This window comes from Mesoplodon bidens (genome assembly GCF_964165515.1).
Source record: "Mesoplodon bidens genome assembly, chromosome: 8".
Classification (NCBI taxonomy): Eukaryota; Metazoa; Chordata; class Mammalia; order Artiodactyla; family Ziphiidae; genus Mesoplodon; species Mesoplodon bidens.
Genome location: NC_138165.1, coordinates 52,460,838 through 52,482,856, shown reverse-complemented (window position 1 = coordinate 52,482,856; position 22,019 = coordinate 52,460,838). Strand labels below are relative to the sequence as shown.

At 36.4% G+C, this 22,019-nt stretch overlaps 1 protein-coding gene across 9 annotated transcripts in view; it reads right to left on the bottom strand.

The window, feature by feature from the left end:
* Positions 1-22,019, bottom strand: part of GTDC1 (glycosyltransferase like domain containing 1) — a 390,290-nt gene that overhangs the window by 297,090 nt on the left and 71,181 nt on the right. For all 9 annotated transcript variants that reach the window (XM_081242639.1, XM_081242640.1, XM_081242638.1 and 6 more), the window contains exon 2: positions 17,592-17,655. The gene's annotated coding sequence lies outside the window, so the exon portion shown is untranslated. The remainder of the gene's footprint in view (positions 1-17,591; positions 17,656-22,019) is intronic.

Here is a 22,019-nt window from a genome sequence, read left to right as displayed (position 1 = left end):
ATTATAAACAGATCAAGATCTTTATTTACTATATATAAGAAATCTGGAGCTGTACTTTGACAGAGCGTGTTAAGAACTAAAATATTATTTTGGTAGTTATGGTTTTGAATAGGAACATGGGTAAGTATAGCACAAACTCAAAGTTTTAAAGTTCAAGTAAAATGTCAAAATTAATTGGAGCCGTAAATAATTAGGTATGCGTCTTGAAATAAGGGGAAATATTTAATTAAGGTGAATAAAACTGAAAGAACTTCTAGTTTCACACTTAGTTTCCAAAGTGTCTGTATTAAGAAAGAAGAAAAATGTCATCGCATTATCATCCATATGTGTTACACATGTTTGAAAAAAGAAACTCATTGGCTATCCAACTACTAGAGACACCGTCCTGCAACATTAAAAGACTGTCTCGTCTCATAACCACTCAGATCATGCCTATATTTAGATACATGCAATAGATGAATGGATACTCAATAAATATTAACTGGATACTTGATAAAGTTGAATTTTATGGCATGTGAATTATATCTCAATAAAGCTGCTATTTTTAATTAATTAATATTAACTCAATGGCAACTCAAGCTTAGTAGAGAAATATATTTTTTTTTACATCTTCAATTTTTTTGTATCTAAAAACATTTAAACATTTCACATTATAAGAAATTTGGAAGTACAAAGATAAATGACTCGCAATCTCTCTGCCCTAATACAACTGATTTTTTTTTCATATTCTCTTTTGTTATTGTCTACATATGTCTTAGCCCTTTTGTGAAGTATTTCCTTACTTCTCCAGCAGGCTTTAACTTCCTTCCCCCTCCCAAAAGCATTTTGTGAGTTAAAACACCTTTCAGTTTGTTTGTGTAATTTCCACTTAGACCAAACCTCCTTGAAAGTAGGGGATCATGTCTTTTCACCTTTGTGTTTCCTGTACATAGCACTACACCTGGTAAATAGTAAGTGTTCAATAAGTTTTCTTGAAGGAATTAATACATGTATGTGCATAGTCATAATCATGATAAGTAATTTTATGATTTGCTTTTCTTACTTAACATCACAGTACACATTTGTACATGTTATTTATTTTTCACATAATATACTTTAATAGTTTCCTAATATTCTTTCTCTTCCATTAATGGACAGTCATTTGCTAATCATTCCCCTCTTAATGGGAATCGTTGCTTTCAGCCTCACTGAATTGAATACCTTCATACACAGGGCTTTCTGTTAGTTTGGGTTTTTTTTTGTTTGTTTTTTTTTTCTTTCTTTTTTTTTTTTTCTTTTTTGCTTTATAACAAATTTAATCAGTTATACATATACATATGTTTCCATATCCCCTCCCTTTTGCGTCTCCCTCCCACCCTCCCTATCCCACCCCTCCAGGCGGTCACAAAGCACCGAGCTGATCTCCCTGTGCTATGCGGCTGCTTCCCACTAGCTATCTACCTTATGTTTGGTAGTGTATATATGTCCATGCCGCTCTTTCACTTTGTCACAGCTTACCCTTCCCCCTCCCCATATCCTCAAGTCCATTCTCTAGTAGGTCTGTGTCTTTATTCCTGTCTTACCCCTATGTTCTTCATGACATTTTTTTTTCTTAAATTCCATATATATGTGTTAGCATACAGTATTTGTCTTTCTCTTTCTGACTTACTTCACTCTGTATGACAGACTCTAGGTCTATCCACCTCATTACAAATAGCTCAATTTCATTTCTTTTTATGGCTGAGTAATATTCCATTGTATATATGTGCCACATCTTCTTTATCCATTCATCCGATGATGGACACTTAGGTTGTTTCCAGCTCCGGGCTATTGTAAATAGGGCTGCTATGAACATTTTGGTACATGTCTCTTTTTGAATTATGGTTTTCTCAGGGTATATGCCTAGTAGTGGGATTGCTGGGTCATATGGTAGTTCTATTTGTAGTTTTTTAAGGAACCTCCATACTGTTCTCCATAGCGACTGTACCAATTCACATTCCCACCAGCAGTGCAAGAGTGTTCCCTTTTTTCCACACCCTCTCCAGCATTTATTGTTTGTAGAATTTTTGATGATGGCCATTCTGACTGGTGTGAGATGATATCTCATTGTAGTTTTGATTTGCATTTCTCTAATGAGTAAAGATGTTGAGCATCCTTTCATGTGTTTGTTGGCAGTCTGTATATCTTCTGTGGAGAAATGTCTATTTAGGTCTTTTGCCCATTTCTGGATTGGGTTGTTTTTTTGTTATTGAGCTGCATGAGCTGTTTATAAATTTTGGAGATTAATCCTTTGTCAGTTGCTCCATTTGCAAATATTTTCTCCCATTCTGAGGGTTGTCTTTTGGTCTTGTTTATGGTTTCCTTTGCTGTGCAAAAGCTTTTAAGTTTCATTAGGTCCCATGTGTTTATTTTTGTCTTTATTTCCATTTCTCTAGGAGGTAGGTCAAAAAGGATCTTGCTGTGATTTATGTCATAGAGTGTTCTGCCTATGTTTTCCTCTAAGAGTTTGATAGTGTCTGGCCTTACATTTAGGTCTTTAATCCATTTTGAGCTTATTTTTGTGTATGGTGTTAGGGAGTGATCTAATCTCATACTTTTACATGTCCCTATCCAGTTTTCCCAGCACCACTTATTGAAGAGACTGTCCTTTCTCCACTGTACATTCCTGCCTCCTTTATCAAAGACAAGGTGACCATATGTCCGTGTGTTTAACTCTGGGCTTTCTATCCTGTTCCATTGATCTATCTTTCTGTTTTTGTGCCAGTACCATACTGTCTTGATTACTGTAGCTTTGTAGTATAGTCTGAAGTCAGGGAGCCTGATTCCTCCAGCTCCATTTTTCGTTCTCAAGATTGCTTTGGCTATTCGGGGTCTTTTGTGTTTCCATACAAATTGTGAAATTTTTTGGTCTAGTTCTGTGAAAAATGCCAGTGGTAGTTTGATAGGGATTGCACTGAATCTGTAGATTGCTTTGGGTAGTACAGTCATTTTCACAATGTTGATTCTTCCAATCCAAGAACATGGAACATCTCTCCATCTATTTGTATCATCTTTAATTTCTTTCATCAGTGTCTTATAATTTTCTGCATACAGGTCTTTTGTCTCCTTAGGTAGGTTTATTCCTAGATATTTTATTCTTTTTGTTGCAATGGTAAATGGGAGTGTTTCCTTGATTTCACTTTCAGATTTTTCATCATTAGTATATAGGAATGCCAGAGATTTCTGTGCATTAATTTTGTATCCTGCAACTTTACCAAATTCATTGATTAGCTCTAGTAGTTTTCTGGTAGCATCTTTAGGATTCTCTATGTATAGTATCATGTCATCTGCAAACAGTGACAGCTTTACTTCTTCTTTTCCAATTTGGATTCCTTTTATTTCCTTTTCTTCTCTGATTGCTGTGGCTAAAACTTCCAAAACTATGTTGAATAAGAGTGGTGAGAGTGGGCAACCTTGTCTTGTTCCTGATCTTAGTGGAAATGGTTTCAGTTTTTCACCATTGAGGACGATGCTGGCTGTGGGTTTGTCATATATGGCCTTTATTATGTTGAGGAAAGTTCCCTCTATGCCTACTTTCTGCAGGGTTTTTATCATAAATGGGTGTTGAATTTTGTCGAAAGCTTTCTCTGCATCTATTGAGATGATCATATGGTTTTTCTCCTTCAATTTGTTAATATGGTGTATCACATTGATTGATTTGTGTATATTGAAGAATGCTTGCATCCCTGGGATAAATCCCACTTGATCATGGTATATGATCCATTTACTATGAAATGGATATTTTTAAATGGAGCCTCCAAATTCTAGTACTTTTTACAATTCAAACACCATGTTTCATTTTCAAGTAATAAGAAATAACTCTATTATTCCTGGAATTGTTTTCCTATGTAACTATTTCATCATATTTCATTTTTAAAACCATCTATACTGAAAAACTTCACTTACAAATGTAGGAAGAAAACAACCTACCGCTAAAAGTATACAAGTAATTAAAAATTAACCTCCAGAAAACACAAAAATACTAATAAAAATATGAAACATGTAAATGAAAAATTAGAGACAAGCTTATCATTCCATCTATTTTTAAAGGGACACTAAGAATACACCTGTCAATATATAACTTTCCATATTTTAAAACGAGCACGAACTTGATATGAAGAAGAAATCCTAATCCTAGGAAAGCTCCACATGGCATTTTTTAACTTTATTGCCAATTTGTTGACTCTCTGTCCCAGAGCAGATCACCTCCAACATTAGTACTCTGACCTTACAGAAAAGTGACAGATAAAGTTTATGGTGAGAAAAAATGAGTTTCTATGGGTTTCCAAAAGGGAATTCTTATGACACCAAAAGCCATATAATAATATTGATTTTAAGGGCTTCCCTGGTGTCACAGTGGTTAAGAATCCGCCTGCCAATGCAGGGGACACAGGTTTGAGCCCTGGTCCGGGAAAATCCCACATACTGCATAGTAACTAAGCCCGTGCGCCACAACTACTGAGCCTGTGCTCTACAGCCCGTGCTCCGCAACAAGAGAAGCCACCGCAATGAGAAGCCCGCGCACCACAACGAAGAGTAGCCCCTGCTCTCCGCAACTAGAGAAAGCCCCTACACAGCAACGAAGACCCAATGCAGCCAAAAATAAATACATAAAATAAATAAATTTTTTAAAAATAATAACAATATTGATTTGATAACCAACTTTTTCATTGCCAAATTACAAACTTCAGATTTCTGGAAAAATATCCAAGTGAATTTGCAGTAAAATACAACAAAAGAGAAGGCTGAGTTCATGATCAGCAGTCTAGATTGCTTTGTAAACTTTAAATATACATATAAAATAATTTTTTTAATCAGGTCTTTTTTAAAGTGTTCAGTATCTCAAGACTGCCATTTTTTACTTTGGGACTGACGCTCTTCCAGACATTTATCCAAAGTCAGTCATAAGCTCACACCTTTCTGAGAAAATAGAAACAAGGATTATTTTCTTGTAAAACCATCCTCAAAAATCAATTAGAATATTCAAAATATTCCATTCTCACAAATGAAAATAAGTTGCTTGCTGAAATGACAGTCTTCCATTTCACTGCCTTAAAAATTAAGCTGGCATGGATAATAAAAGTGTTTTCTAACTGGATATGCTTGGCATTCAAATATTTTTAAAACAAATACTAATCCATAATTAGATTTCACAGGCACAATCTATAAAAAATAGAATTTGTTTTTATTTTTCTGAGAGCAATATTAATGATCTGATATCATAAAAGTTGTAACAATACCATTGCTTGCATAAAACAATAAACAAACCCGCAAATGAATGTTTATTTTCCTTTTCAGTCTAGTTTTTACCATTCATTCATTTAGCAAATATCTATCATGCCTGCTACGTGCCTATCATTGTTCCGGGTACTTGGGGATAAACTGGGCAACAAAACAAACGTTCCTGTTATCATAAGAAATTTCTTTCTAATTGGAGTAAAACGACAATCATCAAGTAAATGTACATCAGATGGTGTAGTATAAAGAAAAATAACACAGGGTAATAGAGAATAAGGGCTGCTGAGGACGGGTTGGGGAAGGGCAGGATTTTATATGGAGTTGACTGAGGACGCTTCACTGATGATGAGATGACATCTAAACAGAAACCAGAAGAAGAGAGGCAGGAGGCTCTGCGGACCTGGATCTAAAGCCTTCCAGGCAGTAGGCACAGCAAGATACTGAGATGGAATATGCTTGGCATGTGCAGAGAGCAGGAAGGTCTGTGTGACAGCAAAGCATAAACAAATTTGCTTTATTCAACAAGCATTTATTGAATGATTACATTCTGAAAATTAGGCTAAGTGTTTTGTGATATTAAAATGACCCAAATATAGTTTCTGGCCTCAAGCCTGGATATAATTACAATACAGAGTGAAAAATGTTATTAACCAGTTGAACTGGTTCTCAAATAGGGACCAATAGCAAGTTCTACTTCAAGAAGATGAACCAAGAGCCTAGGAAGTACAGCGGCCAAAATCCCAATTACAAAGAAGAACTGAAGAAATGTGCAGATACTCTTGGTTCATTCAACAACCATTCAACTCTTTTCTCCTTTTGCTTTCTTCTATTGTAGAATTCGGGCTAAAATACTTAGTCTCCCAGTTGTGGGGAAGACTGTTTCACAGTCTTCCAAAATGACATAGTGGAAAGAAGGCTCAAAATTGGAAAGCACCCACTATTGGGAGCCAGGACACTGCGGCACAACTCTGAACAAATCAACAACCTGCAGGGCTTTCAGCTGACCCACCCCAGGCCTCTGGGATCAGGCCCTCCCCTCCCAAGCCCTTCTGCCCTCAGCCTCCCTTATCATCCTCAAGCTCAACAACATTTAATCTGTCTTCCATTCTTCCTCTGAAATTTGCAGGTACCTTAGTGTCCATCCTCTCAAAATCCTATGATTATTTCTACCTAAGAAAGAAAATTACTTAACAAGAAACAAGACCTCTTACAATTTGGTCCCAAGTTCCTTTTTAGCCTCAATTCCTATCACTGCCACAAGCCCACCATTACTCCAAACACAACAGACTCCTTGCCATATATCAAACATTCCATATACATTCCCACCATCAAGCACTGCTAGTGCTACTTCTTCTTTCTGGAATCCTTTCACCTTTACTACCTGTCAAATTCCTACATATATACAGTTCAAGACTCCACTGAAATCCCATTTCATCCATGAAGGTTTAAGTCAACTGCTTACCCATATTCAGCCCATCAGAATTAATTACTCCTTCCTCTGTAGTAACACCAACTTGGCTTACACCCCCAATAAGAGCAGCTACCACAATCCTACTTATACTATCGTTGTAGAGTATATGTGTGTGTCTTCCCAACCAGATTTTGTTTCTCTGGCAGCAGAGTTTGTGTACAATTCATATTTATATCTATGCATAATCCAAGCAAAGTACTTTGTATGCCAGGCATTCAATTAATGTGTTTCAAATTCTCGTCAATAGACTACAAGAAGCCCTCACAAAAGGTGAGGGGGCAAAAGAGGTATTCCTGAATTGAAGATTATAGCAGCATTATAAAGTGAACTGTCCAGCAATCAGCTATTCAGATAAGTTCTAAATCATTGCAGGTATCATTGAATGAGGACAAAGACAACAAAAAGTAAACCATGAGTGCTTATTGGGCAGCATAAAATTAAAGAGGAATGGGGAAATGCAAAGCCTAAAGTTACCTATATTAGGAAGCATTACCAAGGGATACTCAAACAATTCATTTAACAAATATTTACTAAGTGCCTACTTTAGGCCAGACACTCTATTAATTGCTGAGAATACAAAGATGAAAATAGTGAGAAAGGGCTGAACTTTTACAAGCAATATTTTTAAGTGCAAAGTGTTGGCCTATAAATTATTACTTCCTGAAGTATGACCAAAACAGCATCTTAAGGACCAAGAGACTGACTATGGATACCCAATTCCAAATCTAGAAAACTATCTTGCCTAAATTGTGATTATGTAGGCACTCTCTCCCAGGACTGCTTCTGAATGTTAAAAGGGCCTCCTCTATTTTCAGTGACTATAAACTGCTCAGATAGAAAATTTGAGTTCCAGATACTTGAATACATTCCCTGCTCTGAGATAAGTTCTATCCATGCACAGGTTGTTTTAGTAATTAAGGTGCCAACAACCCTGCCATCGTGAATGAAAAGGGAGGAATTTATTAAAATAGTGCTATATAGGGGATGTTGTATGGGAGATAGTGGATAGTTGTTTGCTTTGTCCTCTGAGGTCAAAATAAAAGAAACAGAATGAAAATACAACAAAAGGGATTTAGGTTAGACATAGGAGGAGTTGTGAAGCACTGATTCACACTACCAAGTTATACTCTGAGCCATTTGTTCTGCAGATTTTGAAAGAAGAGATAGCCTGCTTTCTTCTTAGTTTAGGGCAAAGCAAGCAGATGTAAAGATGACTTCTTAGGGTTTCTTTCAGACATGTTTTTCTATTGTATGTAACCATTTGCATGCACAGTGGGAAAATATGAAGCTATCACTCTAAGAATTGAAAGAAAGAATATAGCCAAAATGCCATCTAGGATAAATTCTGATTTAGTGTGCTCTTAGCCATAAGGCTTCCAAGGATCTAATAACTCCTCCTTATAAATCAACATCAATAATATAAATTATCAAATGACTTATTTGCCTCATTAATAAACTCAAAATTGCTTATTCTTTAAAAACTGAAATCTTAATATATGAGAACTACAAAATATCCTTGTTTAAACAATAATCTATTCATGGAGTTTAAAAAATTACATTTTTTTATTTACCCATGGAATAACTTGCTCCAACAAAAGTACTGGTACTAAGTCATTTTGAGGATTTTTCTATAACCCTTGTAACGGAATATCTTCTACTCAAAACGACTTTGACATCTTTACATTGATGTCCCCTTAGCAATAATGAACAATTTTATAAAATTTAGTCCACAACCCTCACAAATTAAAAATATGACTGTGCCCTTTACATGTATAAATGGTTTATACCAATTATATTAACAAATATATTTCTTATTACTTACTCATTCATTTAACAAGTGTTTTATTGAGGGTCTATCTAGGCACTGTGCTGAGTGTAGTAAGGACACCAAGATGACCTAATTAGAGTTTCTGTCCTCAGTCACAGAAACATAACCTCACAATACCAAAACACATGTACTGGATGTCAAAAGGGAACAAACATCAAGTTGCGCTTTTTTTTTTTTAAACAAATTTATTTATTTATTTATTTATTTATTTATTTATTTATGGCTGAGTTGGGTTTCTGTTGCTGCGCGCGGGCCCTCTCTAGTTGCGACGAGTGGGGGTCGCTTTTCTCTGTGGTGAGTGGGCTTCTCCCGCTGCGGAGCACGGGCTCTAGGTGTGCAGGCTTCAGTAACTGTAGCTCGCGGGCTCTAGAGCGCAGGCTCAGTAGTTGTGGCGCACGGGCTTAGTTGCTCCGCGGCATGTGGGATCTTCCCTGATCGGGGCACGAACCCGTGTCCCCTGCACTGGCAGGAGGATTCTTAACCACTGCGCCACCAGGGAAGCCCAGCAAGTTGCTTTTGATAAATGGAATACTTATAAATGGAATTGAATATTTCCTGCCACATCAATAAACAAAGGATGCCACAGTCACCAACGATTGCAACCCTCCATTGTGAGCTTATGAGCCCTGAGGAGACTCAGGGCTGAAAAGAACACCTGCCATCTAGCAGCCATCAGACTGCGGCCACTCCCTGTAGTGAGCCCTAAGGAAACTCAGGATGTGAAAATACAGGATACTGGCCCCAGATAGCTGAGGTGCATATCAAAGGAATGATTTCCGTGAGCCCAGATTCTCGAATCTTTCCGTACACAGAGAAGCGCTAAAGTCCTTGAGATATCTGGTTTTCTTTAATTAACAGTAATCTTTTGACGTTCCCGACTACCTGCCCTTTTGTTGCAAAACTCCTATATATCCTGGCTCCTCCCCTCACCTCCTTGGAGCAGTTTCTCAGAGTTATCTGAAATGCTGTCTCCCGGGCTGCAGTCCTCATTTTGCCCCAAATAAAACTTAACTCTCAACTCTCACGTTGTGCATTTTTTTAAGTCAACACTTTCTACAAGTACCCGGGAAGTTCAAAGGTCCAAGCAACAGGGGCTTCCCTGGTGGCGCAGTGGTTGAGAGTCCGCCTGCCGATGCAGGGGACACGGGTTCGTGCCCTGGTCTGGGAAGATCCCACATACCACGGAGCAGCTGGGCCCGTGAGCCATGGCCGCTGAGCCTGCGCATCCGGAGCCTGTGCTCCGCAACGGGAGAGGCCACAACAGTGAGAGGCCCGCGTACCGCAAAAAAAAGGTCCAAGTAACTAACTATACAAAAAGAACTAAGGAAGTATGGCAGGTAACTTTAGGATGGATCACTTGACACTCATTCCAATTCTCCCTCTCCCTGCCTTCCTCCAAAATAAAGGCTAGAAAGCTAAATACTTTTTATCTCATTCTAGAGTTAGTTAGGTGACACACTTTTGGCCCCTGAGTTGTAGGCAGAAGTCCCCAGGAGCGGGCCTCTCTTTCTAAAGAAAAAGAGAAAGTTCTCCATGAAAACTAGTCTTCTGGGCTCCCTTTACTTTTCTTCCTGCTTCAAAGTAAACACAATTTCTATAGGTACAAAAGTCATCTGTGGAATAAGAAGCAAGCATTATGTGCTAAGGACGATGGAGAAGGATGATGTTACCTGGACCCCTGATGGCATCAATTACCTGTGAACTAACGGCCTCCCGACTTCTTACGAAGGAGACAAATAAAACCCTTACTCATTTAAGTCACAGTCAGTAAGATTATCTACCACTTGGAGCCAGAGGCATTTTTACCATTAAAAGAAAGCTACAACAAAGAGGAGATGTTTGAGTTGGACTATGGCTCCTTCTTCCTTAATTCAGCTGTTATCTAGTCCTTTCTAGCTAGAGGAATTAAAAACAATTTTGAATTTTCATGTCCACAGTTTTACTATAATATTCTGTAATCCAGATTACTTAAATAAACATGTTCTAACTCTTCCACGGAAATACATTTATTGCATAGTCATTACAAGATTTTTTTTATTTCTTTTCCTAACTGAAACCTTCAATCCCCCAAACCTATAAAATAACATTTCTTATAGCATGATATAAATCATTCATATATGTAATATACACACACAAATAAACAGCTGAAGGGGTAAGAAATGAGAATGAAGAGAGAGAAGGAAAGAGGAACCTAGCTTATTTGAAAGTATAAACTATGTTTTTCAATTTTGTGAGCATCTTAAAAAGTATCTTCATAATAAATTAAAGACCTCAAGATAATAGTATTTTTAAAATAGGAAAGACTCCCCGCTACTTGAAATCAGTGTCTCTGTTTCTGAAAAAAATTCAAACTTGAAAAATACATATCCAACAAGTATTCTTCATCCAATTTATCACTAGCATTATTATATCATTGCCATATCCCACCTATCTCTATTAGCCTCCCTAAGGTAGTAAGGTAGTAATCTGTCTCTCTACGTAAGTTTCAGTTGGACATATTTTAAATGTGTACTGTTCTTGAGATAGTTTCAATTGTACACTGTTAAAAAGATTCATTAATTTCAACCACCATCAACTCCATATGCCACACATACTTTTTTCTGCCTTTTTTGTTCAAATATATTTCACTGTGGCCATTCAGAGGAAAATTACACATTCCAATAACATTTGAGTTCCTCTCCGTTACCCTTTCAGTGGCTCAGGGTAATGATAGAGTAAAGAATCATGTTCATCACAGGCTCTCCTTTTTTTTTTTTTTTTTTCCCCATTTGGTAGAATTTCAGCTTCAAATCTCTTGTGCCAAAAAGCAATGCGTAATGTCTAATGCTCTTCTCTAACAGTAGTACTTTGGAGGGAAGGGGAGAGAAAGTCAGGAGAAATCACTCACATTCCCAGCTTTTAAAGAGTCTTAGCATATGGAATAAGCAATCTCTTACCCTATTTTCCTAAAATAGAATTTTACAGAATCATAATAGGTAAAGGGGCCAGAGGAAAAGGAAAAAGAATTAGAAAATTTTACAGATATCTCTGAGTATGGGTAATGGCTAAAATGATGAAACTATTGATAGTTCTAGCCCTAAATTCCCAGCGAAATCAGTCAAAAAAAAAAAAAAAAACCTGTATGTTCGTAAAACCTGGGGCTTATATACTCCTTGGCACTGTTTATAGGTAGAGACTTCCTCTGAAAAATAGATAAAAACTACATCTCATCTTCATGAGACTGCAAGAATGGGAGAAATAAGGATACTAAGCATAGTCAGATAACATAAATGCCTTCATTTTAAAACCAACATTCAAAGACAATCGACTACAGTCCATATGAACTCAAAAGAAAATTCACAGAATAAGTCTCCTTTGTTTACGTCATCTCAACTTCAATTTCATCTGCAGTTATCTCCTTTAAAGCAAATATTTCTAGGGCCCTTACATGATAGGAAGCCCTTTTTCTCAGGCCCATTTTTATTTGGTTATCTTGTTAGGTGCAATAAAGATTCAGTTTACAATAAGCTGAACAGACAGCGTACAAAAGGCTTTTAGAACTATACCATATGGTCCAGGGAAGGGAACAATCTGGACGATCCCCATTTCAATCTGCAAGCTTGTCCACCTCTATAACACATTATACTACTGTAATAAAATATTAAGATGGAAACGTAAAAGCAAAACTAGTCTATCTTTAGCATTACCAGGCAACCACACTTCCAAAAATTAACTGATAAACTTAATAAACATTTACTTTAATTTATATTCTGAAATTTTGGTATGCAACACCAGGCATACAAACCTAGGCCATTATTCACTAGAAACAATATTTCGGCAGGGATATGTGTGGGTATTCAACTTATGCTTCAGAAATTTGGAAGAAAAAAAAAACACTTTTACGGGGGCATATTGGCAGGGGCTGATGTAACAGATGACACATTCTTGGAAATCAAATAAAAGCAATAGGGAAATACCCATTGTTGCCTGCTGAAGGCCTAATCACATGGACACAGCTGGAACCAATGTAGATCATTCATTAATAAAATTGTATTGTAGTAGCCACTTTTTGATGCATTTCAATTACTGCTGTAGCCAAATCTCTGAATTTCTTTGTTCCATGTTAGTAAGATTGTTTGAATGCGAAATATGAGAAGATTTAGAGCAGGGGAAAAAAAAAAACCTGCTCTCATGCTAAAAATGAGACTAGCTCAAAAAGCTAAATGTCACTTTACCTTGCAATCTACTTACTCTATCAGCAGCTTAAAATATGCAGCGTAAACCTGAAAGGGGGAATTCATATGGTACTATGGATAAAAAGTGAGCAGTGTGAGATGCCACAGAAAACATATGAAATACTTGTGAAAGTATTCTACAGAATGATAATATAAGATGTCGGGCAGGAGGAATTAAAATGTACCAAAAACTAAGGGGAGAATCAAACAACTGAATTAAAACATATTCTTTCATGTAATACTCTCTAATGACTTTTAACACTGAAGTATGTACTATACGCCTCAGGGAAGGTCACTCATATTTTTGACCACATAAACTTAGAGATCACTATTTGTCATTATATGTTACCAATATTTGATATCAAACAGCACCTACCCCAGGAGTTAGGTTTAAAATCTGTACTGATATTCAAATGAAATAAAATACTGGCTATAATTATAAACGTGGTATGTAATATAATAAAGTTCTGGTTAAAATAATAAAATTTGGTATTTATCCAATTTTGTTGGCATCCGTTAATAAATTTATTTTTCCACGTTTCTACAAATATAATGATTAAGTTTCTATATCATAAGTTCTGGAAACTGCATAATATCAAACTATAAAGATATAGCAGCCTTGATATATGTCCTGAATTAAACAAAACTGTAGTATTTATTACTTACAAAAATGAAAAACTCAATAGCATTTATCAAAACGCTGCTCAAACATTATAGGTCTTAAATATATTTCTACTATGCCTCTGTGTACAGTTGGAATAAACAAATAAATAGGACAATTCATGTTTCAATTCCTAAGTCATCGAAAGATATATTCCTACCACAAAAAAGATAAAGGGCTTAATCACAAATAAAAATTATACCAATGGAGAAAATGTATTTAAAGTCAATAAACAGTATTCAATATACAATTAATATTCAACATATGTGAACATACAGAAGGAAAGAGTTTTTGTCTGTATCATCTTTAACCTCCAATTCTAATATTAAAAAACCTTTGTAAAGCAATCATACTCCAATAAAGATATTAAAAAAAAAAAAAAAAAAAAAAACCTTGACACAAAGGACTCAAGACAGTCATGCACTTAACTGGACCAAGAGGAAAAAACAATGTCACTGGCATTCCTTCTCAAAAACGTCATCATTCTTAAGCTTAAAATGTTGACCTAAAGATTTAATTAATATAACTTAACAAGCACCTCACTCAGATTCATTTTAGCTGCTCTACAGAAAAAGCCACTTAAATACAAGTTTAGGAAAAAAAACAGCATTGGAGGGACTCAAGAATCACAGCATTTAATACACATGCATTATACATACAAATCAATTTGAGTATTTGTTTGTTTTGTTAAAGTAATGAGCCAATATGTTGCTGAACCTGTCTTGAGAACGAGAGAAAATAACAGGTGAGTTTATTTAATGCATACTTCTGATATACCTGGTTTACAAATTCTTTTAATTATTTTAAAGCATTTTTTAAATTAAAAATCTCTGGGGAAAAAAAAGAACAACTGTTAGATTGCACAAGTTTGTCTTAATGTATCCATAATAGATATATCTTCCAGCATATATGGCATACAAAAATGTTTCACATTAATCATTCTAACACAAACCACTGTTTACTTTCTTTTTAGTCACATTTGTTACACATTTACAAAAATACAGGAGTTTTTGCTCCCAAAGTAATTTTCTCATTGCTAGAAATCATTGACAATTTTAAAAATAAAAATCAGTCAAAATAATATCAATCTCCTCCTAAGAAAACAAATTTTGCCTATTTAACTATTCGCATCTTGATTGTAAAACATTAATTTTTAAAGTAGATCACATGAAAGTAAATCATTTGTTTTGCTTAATACAACAGAAAACGCATTTACATTTTGAGGAACATTCTAAGAAATTTCATAGAATGTTTGCTCATAGTGAAAATCTAGTCTCCTCTTCAAATCATCACTTAAAAATCATAGTGCTACATTTCCACGTCCCTTGTAATAATAGATCACTAATTACAATTTAGAAAACATTGGGAAACTTAAAAAACGCTTTTGTGTTTTACCTTGCATTTTGATTTCAAAGGAAAAAAATTTTAATGCACATCCTTGTATTTAATGGAAGCTCACTTGCTTATCTAGCTACACTTATCAGACATTCCAAAAATGAGTACTCAATCTATAAAAGATATGAACTGACTCTGAGTCAGACAAAAATAGAAAACAATAGCAAGCTTTTTGGTCTCAACAAAAGATAGCTTGGCAAAAAAAATCCATATAAGCAAATATTACTCAAGAGTTTCAATTCAAATAATAAGCTGTGAAGCAAGACAAGATGCCTACCAATCAAAAATACTATGTCAACATGACGAAAGTTAGCAATATTCAGAAGGGTTTTCTGAAAAGTATGGCAAAAATGCAACTGTGAAGGAAATCTCTAGGAGAGCTGGAAAAGGCAAATTTAGCACAAGCTTCTATAAGGAACAATGCCATTTAGTAAATGTGGAAGTTGTGAGGAGAATGATGTCTCTATTTAAGAGCAAGGTTTTTTTTTTTCATGATGGCGTTTTACGTGAAGAAAGAGGAAGATGAGGGAAAAGAAATGGTATAAGTAGGAAAAACTAAGACTGCTTGCTTTCCTTCAGTGAGGCTGGGAGGGTCGACCCTCTGCCTTATGAAAACCACTGCCAGAACCAAGCTACACAAAACATTTTGGCTGCCAGCCTAGAACAGTGCCAGGCTGTTTTTTATTTTTGTGCTAGGCTCCCTCAATTGAGACAGTGTGGGATTGTCACTTTGATGCACATAGAGAACAAAGAATAATATAGTACAGAGGGGGGGAATTTATTTTGCCCCTTTAAAGTCAGGTTAGCATTTTGTTTTCTTTGACAGGTCTTGAAAAGACCCAAGAAACAAAAGTTATGCTGAAGAATGGATCAATTGCCTAAAGAAATTAGCGTGAGTACAATATTGTCGACAGTTTAAAAGCCATTTGAGATTAACATTTTTAAAAAAATCAGACTTAAAAGGGGTCCAAGTCATATATTTACCTGTTTAAGAGGCCAGAGACCAAGAAGTACATGATACACCATCACATAATCTTGTTTAAAATCTGAGAGTATGAAGGAAGGCCATAAAATCTCGCAAAAAAAGAACTAATATAAGTATTATAATTTTTAGGTCACTATTCAGAGGCAACTTTCTCAGCTGCTATTGTGAACTTGAGTTCTCCAAAATTAAATAATCTGATTAAAAGATTATAACATTAGAATCTGAATATTTTATGCCTTTTCAGGGAAAGAGGTGATAAACGATCGAAAATGTTTGAAGGATTAAACCACAAATCATCTACGAAGTTGCCACAGACACAAACAGGAAAACCATCTCTTCTATCCTATTCAATTCTGTACTAGAAGCAAAGCTAACACAAATGAGAAAACCAAGTGTGTGCTGCTGCAAGCTTCAACTAAATCTACTACCTGAATCTGGAGACCGAAAACACCAATAAGCCATTAGCTCCTAGAGGTATGACCTTTTTCTCTCTAATGCACAAGATAAGTAGAGGTAGAGGTCCATTTTCTACAAACCAAATGAAAAGAAAGAATAAACTGTGACAAGCTCAGATCCCATGCTGGCATATTTTACACTAAGCTCAGCATCATCTAGAAGCAGTATGCTTCTCCCTGCCAATCAGGGGGGAAAAAGAAGTTGTGAAAACTACTACAGCGTGGATGAATAGCACCAAAGGTCTACGAGTCCCTTCCTCCTGCACATCTCCACTGCATCAGCTGTTAAAAGAAGACCAACGGCTGTTACAGAAATAGCAAGAACTAAAGCACTTGCCTCAGATGTTACACATAGAGGCATGGAGCATTTACCACCTAAGCCTATCTAATTTCTGCCAAAATGATCCCCTGCCCAGTTTTGTTCATGGCCACAGATTCTGATAGCAAGTCACGATCAGTGATGGGAAAGGCAACAGGGGAGGGAGAACATGGGGAAGAAATCCAGAGAGACCAGTGGCCAAACTCCAAACAATATACATGCTTCTCTTACTTAAATTAGTGCCCATGCACAATACTTTGGGACAACAAAACCTGTGATAAAGGTTTCAGGTACAATGATTTGCTCTGGGCAGCAAGGGTAAGTCTGCCATATAATAAAAAATACATGTATTTTTTTCCTCCTCACGGTTCTCCTTTTGCATTTCCTTTCTTTCCTCTAGGATATACTGCTGATGCTATTACCGCATGGGACACTGATAGTTGTAGGCAAGGCATTCATGTATTGCCAAAGTGGTCCAGAGAGTGATGTCTGGCTGGCTTTAATTCAGCAAGGAATATGAGGCAAAAGCAGGAAGCAAAAAGAATGAAAGGTATAGAAAAAGCCAGGGTATAGCCTGTGTTTTCTGTTTATTAATGATGCAGATGAAATAGGGGGAAATCTAGAAAAAGCAGCCAAGCCAAGTGAATTACAAAGAAAGATTAAAGGAGCTAAATGTGTATAACTTGGCTGACAACCAAAGAACAATATGAGAGCTGTCCTCAACTCTCCAAAGTATATACAAAAAAGAAGAGCAGGGAATTTTTATCTACTATTGAAGTGTGAATATATGAAATAATAATGAGATAAAATAAAAATAAAGAAATCTGACTTCAAGTAGCCAAGGAAGTAATCTGGTAAAACTTAAGAAAGGATATGCTTCCTCCTCTTTAGAAATATTTATCATCTACTGACCCACACTGCAGTAAAGAGTAGATAATAGGAAATGACCACATACTGCCAGAGGACTTAATTCACAGAGAAATAAAAATGAAGTCCCATTTGCTTACCTGTTGATCCAGATTTACTGATGTCTCTCTTTACATACGTCTCATCTGGCTAATGAAGAGATATCTGTGAAATCACAAGGGACATAGTTAGGTTGATATCTTCAAATTAAGCCCAATCTGAATTCTGAATCCTGACCTGGACAAGAGTTTACTTAAATGATCTAGTAGTCTGATTCTTGGATATTCTAAGACGGGAGAAGAACCTCTAAGAACAGAAATACTCTGAGTCTTAACTAAGAGCTTTTTTCAGTCTTTCCAAGGATTTCCCAAATTAATTATGACTCAAAAAAATAATAATAATTCAGATTAGAAGTCCTTCACCTTGGTACATGGACAGCCCTCAGGAGTCTATGCACTCCTGAATGATATATGCAAAATGTGTGGGTTTATGTAAATGTATATGTCTCTGGGGAGAAGGTCAATAGTTTACAAGATTTGCACAGAGGTCTGTAATCCAAAAAACTGTGAGGAACCTCTGCTGAGTATAGTCTAAAATCTCAAAGGCAGGTTGGAATGCATATAGATAATCAATCCAGGTTTGGAAAACAATGGAGGTGCACAGACACTTGTAGATCTGGGGTAAATACCTTAAGAACACTACTTTCTGGGAGAACATAACATCAAGTTTAAACTGTTACTTAACTTACACAGCCCTATGTTCTCTGCCTGCCATACACTGTGAAGAGAATGATGGGTGGATGTTCTGTGTATATTAAAGTCAGAATCCTTAGGTATATCAATACTGACAGGGTCAGAACTAACAGAGCAACTCATCCAAAAAGAATCCTATATGACAAGCAAAAAGGAGGAGCTATCAAAGCAGTAAGAAATGTGGCTCCCAAACAGTTTACACAGCAAAAAATCACAGGACTAGCCAAACACATCTCCTAAAATAATTATTCAAAACAGTAATCAGGGGCTTCCCTGGTGGCGCAGTGGTTGGGAGTCCGCCTGCCGATGCAGGGGACACGGGTTCGTGCCCCGGTCTGGGAAGATCCCACATGCCGCGGAGCGGCTGGGCCCGTGAGCCATGGCCGCTGCGTATCCGGAGCCTGCAACGGGAGAGAGGCCCGCGTACCACAAAAAAAAAAAAAAAAAACAGTAATCAGAGTCAGAATAACCTACACCAGAATAAAAAACAGGTTGGAGAACCTTCCAGACATCAACTGTGAACAAGATGGGAAAGCATTCACAGCTAGAGAGAGGATCTGGAGCTGAGGTGTCACCAAAACAACAACAATAAACAAACACTGAAAAGACATAAATCAAGGAAAGAGAAAGAAAAAAAAAAAAATTCGAGATGGCTTATTTCACATAATGACTATAGAGTATATTCTCTCAAAGAAAATAGTGTATTTAGACATTCACCTCCTGAGCATCTCCCTGGCATTACTCTGGTGCTGGGAATTCATCAGTGAACAAGACAAACAAAGCTTGCCCTGCTGGAGCTTAATTTTGGGGAGGAGAGGAAGGATGATGGGAGACAACTATATCAGCAACATCATTTCAATGTGTGATACATGAAATAAAACAAATAAATAAGATGATGTGACCGAGACATGCAAGAACAGCCTACATCTATCTAGTACATCACAGAGATGCTCACTCCAATCCTCAAAGTTAGTCAGGGTCTTAGAGAATTGAGATGGGGGAGGGACTGTAGGGACAGCTAGTCAGACCTCCTCATTTCAGAGATGAGGACAGGAGAGCTAATCTGGAAGACAAAGAATCACAACCTCATTATTTCCGAACATCAAAATACACACACCTGGACTGAGTTAGCATTTTATGATACACGCTCTGTCTTTAGAAGAGAGGACTGAGAACAGGTACTGAACAGCATTCCTGAAAACCTGGCTGAGGATACTGAATACTTCATACCCTTAATATTTAATAAAGAACCACATTCTATCCAAATTCTTGGCAAGTTCCATTCAATTAAAAGAATTTTGTTTTTTGCTTCTACAGACAAATCTGATCATTTTCTGTTGTCAAAAAAAGGTTACCCAAGGTCATGTTCTTAGGCCTCAAACCTAGGCAATCTGGCTCCAGGATCCCAAACTCTCATCACTACTTCTTGCAGACTCTTACAGAAGTAAAATTTAAAAGAACAAAACAGCCTTAGATGGCTCCCAATATTCTTAAACTTATACACTCAACTAAGACCAGAAAAAGTCAAATTAAATAAAACCAAGTGTGATGAAAATTTAGAAGCAAAACTAGGTGAGCGGAGGAGAGGATAAGAATGAAATAATGAAAGAAGACACAAAAGAGTCATCTGCTCTGAGCCTAAAGCATCCAAATGAGAATTTCTCAGGAATAGGAAAACATTACCATGTGGACATGAAAACTGTATGGGCCTCAGAAATGGGGTATGCCCACTGAGGCCACAGAGGAAAGTCAGGCTTTGATTCATAACCAGGGAAACTTCCAAAGACTTCCATGTAATTCTGCTTCACAAAGCTCTGTGTGTGTGTGTGTGTGTGTGTGTGCGCGCGCGCGCGCGCGCGTATGTATGTGGTATGTTGGAGAGATAGATTGGTTCTTAAAAGAATTTCAATGTTTAAAAAAAACTTACAGAAATAATTCCTATCTGAATAGGGCTATACAGCCTATATATTTAAATGCAGTCTCACACTTTTTAAAAAAACTTCCAAAATATAAAGCTCACAAGGTAAATATATAAATAAAAACATGGGAAAAAATAAATCTGCAAATTGATTATATATGTATACATATGTCTAGAAGGAGGCATAAAAAAACAATAACACTGGTTCATGTGTATAAAGAACGTGAGTGTTACGGACTGAGGTATAGGAGGAGAGATTTCGTTCGTATCCCTCGAAATTATACTTTTTCAATTTGAACCAAGTAAACAGTGATAATTCAAAAGTTTTAAAAACAGGGAACTCTACTCAATACTCCGTAATGATCTATACGGGAAAATAATCTAAAATAGAGTGGATATATGTATATGTATAACTGATTCACTGTGCTGTAAGCAGAAAGTAACACAACATTGTAAATCAACTATAATCCAATAAAAAATTTTTAAAACAGAAATAACAAAAGAAAATTTTAAGAACAGTCTTGAAGTTCAAAAATAAAATAATATTGAAGAGGAAAAGGGTATGGAAATCTGTCTATTCATATATATATATGCATAGAGGGGTCCTTGCTGGTAGAGGAGTTGGGACTTTAGCCTCAGTGAAAGACTCTAGCTTTCCACCTTCACACATCATCATCAACCCTGCCCTCCACACCTCACAGTCCACCACCAGAGATACACAACAAACATGCATACACAGAGGCCATTTCAATTGGTAGATAATGCTGTTCGAATATCCTATCTCTGAGAGCCTAATTGCGTAAAAACATCTAAAAAGACAGATGCACTTTAAAAAAAAGTAAAAAGAATTCTACAAGCTATCAACATAGAAATATATTTCATACCCTCTTTAAATTTAAAAAAAAAAAAGTTGTTTAAGAAAAAAAAAAATCTGTCAGAGATTCCAAAAGATCAGTGATGCAAAGTTTCCCCAAAGCTAGAAATCTATGACATTATTTGCTTAACCTATAGTCTCCAACCTAAGAAAGCAACCCTGAGTCCTTTTCTTTTGAATGTGAGCATATTCTATGACATCTGTCATCTCACTGACCAAAAGTGATGCTGCAGACTTCACTGAGCAGCAGAGTGACCCATTCCTTCCTCCTTGGCCAAGAGAAAGTCTTCCACCCAAAGCTGTAAAGCTGTCAGGGATGTAGTAAGCCCTTTTCTTTAAACTTCTAACAGGTCAGAACTTTTCACAAAATCTACCCCCAAAAGAGGCTTATTCACATTAATTTGCTTTGTGTTGCCATCATTTATTGTCTTCATTTTTAATTTAGTGGTATTTTTAGTCAAATGAAATGAAATAACGGTCAGTTTTTCTCAATCTGTCTCAGCTCTACTCTTCATCTTCTGGGACCCAATTCATGTGATCCTTTAACAACTATTTATTTCACACCAAACTAGATATCTCCCTAAAGCTTACCAGTCTAGCCTCCAGGCATATTTCTTAAATAAAAGCTGTAGATCTTTGTAAACGTAAAATTTGCATACTAAAGGAACAAATCAACTATCAAAAGACCTAGTACTATATAGCTGTTGCTCACCTCTAAGCAGAGTTTAAAATGCATTTCAATTTATTATTTTTTTAAAGAAACAGCTATTGACTTTTTCCCTTTGCAAAATACTGTGTTTAATGGCCTAGTTAAATCAGAGGTAATAGTGTGAAGCAAGTGTTTTAAATTGGTAAATTCTAAACCTTTTAATAAAAGCACATCAGTCAGAAGTTTTAATAAGACTCAGCAGGACAGAGAAGAATTAACAGTCTGTAGGTATCAAAAAGGGGTGATAGACAATGATAACCTTAACCATTTGCATAG